The sequence below is a fragment of the Oncorhynchus mykiss genome, chromosome 10, assembly GCF_013265735.2.
Source record: "Oncorhynchus mykiss isolate Arlee chromosome 10, USDA_OmykA_1.1, whole genome shotgun sequence".
Taxonomy (NCBI): domain Eukaryota; kingdom Metazoa; phylum Chordata; class Actinopteri; order Salmoniformes; family Salmonidae; genus Oncorhynchus; species Oncorhynchus mykiss.
In genome coordinates this window covers 57395202-57402063 of record NC_048574.1, presented here as the reverse complement: position 1 = coordinate 57402063, position 6862 = coordinate 57395202, and the positions used below count along the sequence as shown (strand labels likewise).

Sequence of the window (6862 nt, the reverse complement as noted above, 5' to 3'; positions counted from 1 at the left end):
ATACTTAATTAAACACGTCACCTTCAAGTAAAATGTTTTGCTACAGACTGTCAATGAGCGTTAGAGTTCTAGCTCCCAACTGCTACATCCAAAATAATTTTGCAAAGATCACCACCAAATATAACCTTAGTGACTGTTAAAATGACATTGTAAGCCTATGAGAACAAAGTTATTTTGTTCAGAAGTAATAGACACGTAATTCTAGGCTACGTTGAATGGGCACCCACTTTATGCAGGCGAAAGTCGAGCACTGAAAAGGGTCAGCCCATAAAGACAAACAGTACAAGACTGTACATGGTCTATGTCTCCACATAGTGGCATGTTTGGGAAATGCCCAGATGAGCCCCACATCGAGAAACGTTCACCAGAGGGCCCTTAAAGTGATATTCCAATCAAATGTGAAAGTAGACTGCTATTCTTTATTTCTTATTGACCCTATTACATAATTACAGCTTGGAGGCCTTTCAAACTGGTAAATATAAGAAACGATCTAGAAGAAAAATAAACGCACACCTATTTGGGCGAGGTGCTGGCTAGCGGAGTAAACTTGAAAATTAAAGAGAGCCGCACACAAAAATGTAATTACCAATTATCAATTTGTTGTTTGTATGCCATTTTAATATTTGATAATTAACCAATGATATTAGGCCACGATTACAGATACCTGTGTCTTTTGACACTACATAAACGAGTCATCCCGCAGTGTTTGTGATTATACCCTGATGAAGTCAGCTTGGCTGTCGAAACGTTGGTAATTACATTTTTGCATCTGAGCTCCTAGAGTGTGCGGTTCTCTTTTTTTATTTTCAAATATAAGAAACGAACCTTGTGAATTTAACAAATTAGTGTAAACACTCACGCATGTGAGTGAAAAATGTTCGTTCAGCCGCCTAGCTAGCTAATGAAATGTAGATTGTCCAGCAATATTTAGCAGGTAAAAAAAATATCGCCCGAACAGGGACTTGAACCCTGGACCCTCAGATTAAAAGTCTGATGCTCTACCGACTGAGCTATCCGGGCTCTGGCTTCATCTAGCCACGTATGTTATTTTAACAAATCTCTAACCTCGTCTCAGGGCCAGCTGTTCATATAGTTACAATGTCAGCTAGCGCCATATATTCGCTTATTTCACTAAACAACATGTGATTCTTTCTCTATTGACAACGCGAAATAGCTGTCCCTTTTTGTTCTGCACTGCAAAACTCGTCCGTGGCAAGCTAAACTTAAACTGTTTCAGATCTCGGCCAGAATCCACCAGCAAATTGCATTATTGTTACTCAATGCATACCACAGCAAAATTATCTGGGCTAATGTAGATTATACTTTATTCACTTACAATGCACTCATCTTTTTTTTGTGGAACTGAGTTGTTTATGGTATGTACACAAACAGCATTCGACATCTAAACGTGTCTTCCTTCACCAAAAAAGTAATAATAATAATAAACTTGTCTTCCTTCACATATGACGCGACCATTGTAACGTTGTTAGTAACGAGTGTACACACACAAAACACCGCAACGTTATATTAGGTAGTGCGTAATTTATCAACAGGTGGCTCCGTGGCGCAATGGATAGCGCATTGGACTTCTAGTCAAGCACTTGAGGAGTGATTCAAAGGTTGTGGGTTCGAGTCCCACCGGAGTCGCATCTTTTGTGAATTTCAGTAATTGCATGCAATATAACCCACGCGATTTTTTTTCCTGAAGTGCAACCAGTACGGTCTTTATACTCCTCAGGCCATATCAAACATAATTTTAATCTCTATGCATTTCTCACGTCAAGTTTTTTACTTGATAAAACCATTTTTTTATAGCATTTTTTTATAGCATATATCTAAATAATAGTTAATGTGGACCATTATAATCTAGGTAATTACTTTGAAGGGTTTATATCTGTTTGTCACGTCAATGTCCATGGTAGGCCTATTTCAATTAATGGGGATTAATGACGAACACTACTGAGTGAGAGGCATTTTTCCTTTGAAAACTCTGCTTCAAACCTCTGTGACAGGAGAGCACCACCCGGGTAAGGTGGACCCATAGTTTTAAAGAAGGGAATAAGCTAATATAGCCAGAAGGCTAAAACATTATGAACAGTGTAAGCAAAAAAGTATAAATCCATACATAGGCAAGCATAAATTAGAACGTTAGCATTCCTGTTAGCATGCTAAAATAAACTAGGCAATGGGAGCCGCCATCTTGGAATGGTCACATGACAATAATAACAACTGGAAGCGGCAGCCGTATTGGATGCGGTACATGGCGGCCGCGGCCATTTTAGGCCTCAATGGCAAGGGTGTTACCACATATATAACATATTTGGTGTTACTAATTAGACAACAACCAAAGTAGACCTACTTATTATAACTAAACCAAAAGGGTACAAAACAGGCGATGTAACATGGCATATTACATACAGGTGAAATACTAACCAAGTTATACTGGCTGACAGTTAGGTATAGTTGGATAGTGACAATGTAATAAAGGGATTGTTACATATAGGGAACAGGAATATACAATATGTAGGCGAATATATATTTTACTTCAAGTTATATATATATATATATATATAAGTGCAACGTGATTCCAAGAGACAGGTTGGAACGTCTATATAGGACAAATCATTGTTTTTTTCTAAATAAGTGGTGTTTGAATTTGTTGATTTAATGCGGGACATGATTGATTGGTTGCGGTTAGCGGGAGGAAGGTCCACAATGCCTGAGTGTGTGTGTAATGCCCAAGGATATTTTTATCCCCTTTTCATCACTTGTTTTATATAGATGTCCCTGAGGGGTTCCTGGCTTTCTCCAATGATCTTCCCACAGATTTGTATTACCTTATTCAATCTGACTAGTGTTCCATAGAGCACAAAACCACCCCACAATATTAAAAGATGGGTGTGCTCCAGCAGCACTAGATTCCATCCTGAGTGTCTCTCCACCACTTCTTACAATGGTGTGAGTAAGGTTAAATCAAAGCTGAATCAGCGCCTTGGAAGATCACATGATGATTCATTAGTATTCTACATAACAGAAACAAATATAATAATACTGTATAGGAAGTTACTGTTACACAAATACACCACCTAATTTCTAATGAGATTTTAGAATGGTTAGCTGAATAGTCACAATTGTTTTCTCATGTGGCCAAAACTCAACCGCACGCGCCACTAGGCAGAATGTGAGTGGAATGAAACAAAATATAGGAAGGCTTTATATTGTTCTTAAGAGAATATGTATAGGAATAGGCAGACGTTGCAATTGGAGGATGCATATTATACACTGAACAAAAATGTAAACACAACATGTAAAGTGTTGGTCCCATGTTTCATGAGCTGAGTAAAATATCCCAGAAATGTTCCATACACACAAAAAGCTTATTTCTCTCAAATTTTGTGCACAAATTTGTTTACATCCCTGTTAGTGTGCATTTATGCTTTGCCAAGATAACCCATCCACCTGACAGATGTGCCATATCAAGAAGCTAATTTAACAGCATGACCATTACACAGGTGCACCTTGTGCTGGGGACAATAAAAGGCCACTCTAAAATGTGCAGTTTTGTCAAACAACACCACAGTACAATTGGCATGCTGACTGCAGGAATGTCCACCAGAGCTGTTGCCCAGAGAATGTCATGTTAATTTCTCTACCATAAGTCTCCTCCAACATCGTTTTAGAGAATTTGGAAGACCACATGTAACCACGCCAGCCCAGGACCTCCACATCTGGCTTCTTCACCTGTCTGAGACCTGTCTGAGACCAACCACCAAAGAATTTCTGCACAAACTGTCAGAAGCCATCTCAGGGAAGCTCATGCGCATGCTCGTCGTCCTCACCAGGGTCTTGACCTGACTGGAGTTCGGCGTCGTAACCGACTTCAGTGGGCAAATGCTCACCTTTGAATGCTACTGGCGAAGTGGAGAAGTGTGCTCTTCGGGGATGAATCCAGGTTTCAACTGTACCGGGCAGATGGCAGACATCGTGTATGGCGTCGTGTGGGCGAGCAGTTTGCTGATGTGAACAGAGTGTCCCATGGTGGCGGTGGGGTTATGGTATGGGCAGGCATAAGCTACGGACAATGAACACAATTGCATTTTATCGATGGTAATTTGAATGCATGATGGGATGGGATCCTGAGGCCCATTACCATGCCATTCATCCTCTACCATCACTTTCTATGTCAGCATGATAATGCACGACCCCATGTCATAAGGATCTTTACACAATACCTGGAAGCTGAAAATGCCCCAGTTCTTCCATGGACTGCATACTCACCAGACATGTCACCACCCATTGAGCATGTCACCACCCATCAATGCGAAGGAGATGTGTTGCGCTGCATGAGGCAAATGGTGGTCACACCAAATATGGAATGGTTTACTGATCCACGCCCCTTTGTTTTTATGGTAGCTGTGACCAATATATGCATATCAGTATTTCCAGTCATTTAAAATCCATAGATTAGGGTTTAATGAAATAATTTCAATTGACTGATTTCCTTATGAACTGTAAACTCAGTAAAATCCTTGAAATTGTTGCATGTTGCGTTTTTATATCTTTGTTCAGTGTATAATGAGATTCATTCAATAGGCTACATCTGTCGGTGCTGCCTCCTCAGAAAATGTCATGTAGGTGAGACTGTCCTGTGAATGTCCAGCAAAATCATCCTGTTGTCCTACATTTTAAATGTGGTCACCCTAGCCCTTAACACAAAAAGAGAACAATTACAATTTGAGCTTGCTTTATGCAGCATCGCATCATGAACACAGACATCTGTGATTCAGAAGTTATTCATACAGTATGTCATCACTTTTATGTTGATTTGATTCATTCCAGTCAGTAATTTGTAGGGTAACTATAGGCTCCCTTATTCAACCTAACATATCTCTCTTACCCTCTGTTTCATTCTCTGATACTATCTTGTTTTTCTCTCTTTCTGTCTGTCTCTTGCACTCTCATATCATCAAACTCTAGCTTAATCATATCCAATCTTGTCAATCATGTATTCATTTGTTTTCAGTGTTTTTTTGTATTTTTATGTTATGTTTTTGTATGAAAAAAAAAAATAGGATGAGCCATGACAATAATACAGTATTAAAGTGACAAGTGTTCAATGACTATGTACATAGGGCAGCAGTCTAATGTGCAGGGTAGAGTGCAGTGTCTAAGGTTCAGGGCAGGGTACCGGGCGGAGGCTAGCTAGTGATTAATGTTTAACAGTCAAATGGCCCGTAGATAAAAGCTGTTTCTCAGTCTCTTGTTCCCAGCTTTGATGCACTTGTATTGTCTTCGTCTTTTAGATCAGTGGTTCCCAACCAAGGGTACTGGGCCTATCTACATGGGGTAATTGAGAAGACTCATGACACCATACACTTACTGGTAAAATGCACACGAGGGGGTACTTAAGGGATACTCCTGTTGGAGAAAAATTCAGTTGGTGGTACAGTAACCGAAAAAGGTTTGAAATCACTGTTCTAGATCCTAGCAGGGTGAACAGGCTGTGCTTCAGATGGTTGAAGTCCTTGATGATCTTCTTGGCCTTCCTGTGACACCAAATCAAATGTATTTATATAGCCCTTCGTACATCAGCTGATATCTCAAAGTGATGTACAGAAACCCAGCCTAAAACCCCAAACAGCAAGCAATGCAGGTGTAGAAGCACGGTGGCTAGGAAAAACTCCCTAGAAAGGCCAAAACCTAGGAAGAAACCTAGAGAGGAACGAGGCTATGTGGGGTGGCCAGTCCTCTTCTGGCTGTGCCGGGTGGAGATTATAACAGAACATGGCCAAGATGTTCAAATGTTCATAAATGACCAGCATGGTCGAATAATAATAATAAGGCAGAACAGTTGAAACTGGAGCAGCAGCACGGTCAGGTGGACTGGGGACAGCAAGGAGTCATCATGTCAGGTAGTCCTGGGGCATGGTCCTAGGGCTCAGGTCAGTTGAAACTGGAGCAGCAGCACGGCCAGGTGGACTGGGGACAGCAAGGAGTCATCATGTCAGGTAGTCCTGGGGCATGGTCCTAGGGCTCAGGTCCTCCGAGAGAGAAAAAGAAAGAGAGAAGGAGAGAATTAGAGAACGCACACTTAGATTCACACAGGTCCTGGAGATGTCCTGGCGGGCGGGCAGTGTGCACCTAGTGATGCGTTGGACCGCACCCCCCTTTGGGGAGCACTGCGGTTGCTGGCAATGCAGGCGGTTATACAGCCTGACAGAATGCGGTGGTGCATCTGTAGACTTTTGTGAGTGACTTAGTGGCCAAGCAGAATTTTTTTTCAGCCTCCTGAGGGAGAGTAGGTAGTAGAGAGATACCATTATTTGCCATTTACACTTAGTAATTTAGCTACAACACCTACATTAAAATTTCTTCCACCGACAAGGTGGGATTCAAACCCACGTGTGCAGAGCACAATAGATAGCAGTCCATCGCCTTAACCACTCGGCCACCTCATCATGTATTTGTTAGGTTGTTTTTTGTTGTTTTTTTGCTCCAAGGGGTAAAAGATAACTTAAAATTAGGTACATGTTCAGGGTTTAATCAAAACTTTTAGAAATAATTTAGCGACACACTTTTGCTTCAATATACATTTATTTTTTTACAGTTTTATAATTTTAAACATTTTAACCCGAACCTTTTCTTGACCGCATGGGTAAAGTGTAGGGGTGGGGGGGGGGGTCTCCTTATCCTTTTATATCCCATATTAACGGGATATAATATTTGAGTCAACACTCTCTCAGCTCTAAGACCCTCTCCTGTTGTTATCAGTAAGCATGGGAAGGGATTTGGGGATAAGTAAATTCTTGAAAGAGGAAGAAAAATACCCACATCAACTCTTGCTGAGTTACTCCTTCACCCC

General features: G+C 40.9%; 2 non-coding genes across 2 annotated transcripts; one reads left to right on the top strand and one right to left on the bottom strand.

Annotated features, from left to right (window-relative positions):
- Positions 1 to 947: 947 nt before the first annotated feature.
- On the bottom strand, positions 948 to 1020 carry trnak-uuu. Its single transcript has one exon. It is a non-coding gene; the product is annotated as a tRNA-Lys (tRNA).
- A 535-nt stretch (positions 1021 to 1555) lies between these two features.
- Positions 1556 to 1647, top strand: trnar-ucu. The gene is given in 2 exon segments: positions 1556 to 1592; positions 1612 to 1647. It is a non-coding gene; the product is annotated as a tRNA-Arg (tRNA).
- The last annotated feature ends 5215 nt before the right edge of the window (positions 1648 to 6862 follow it).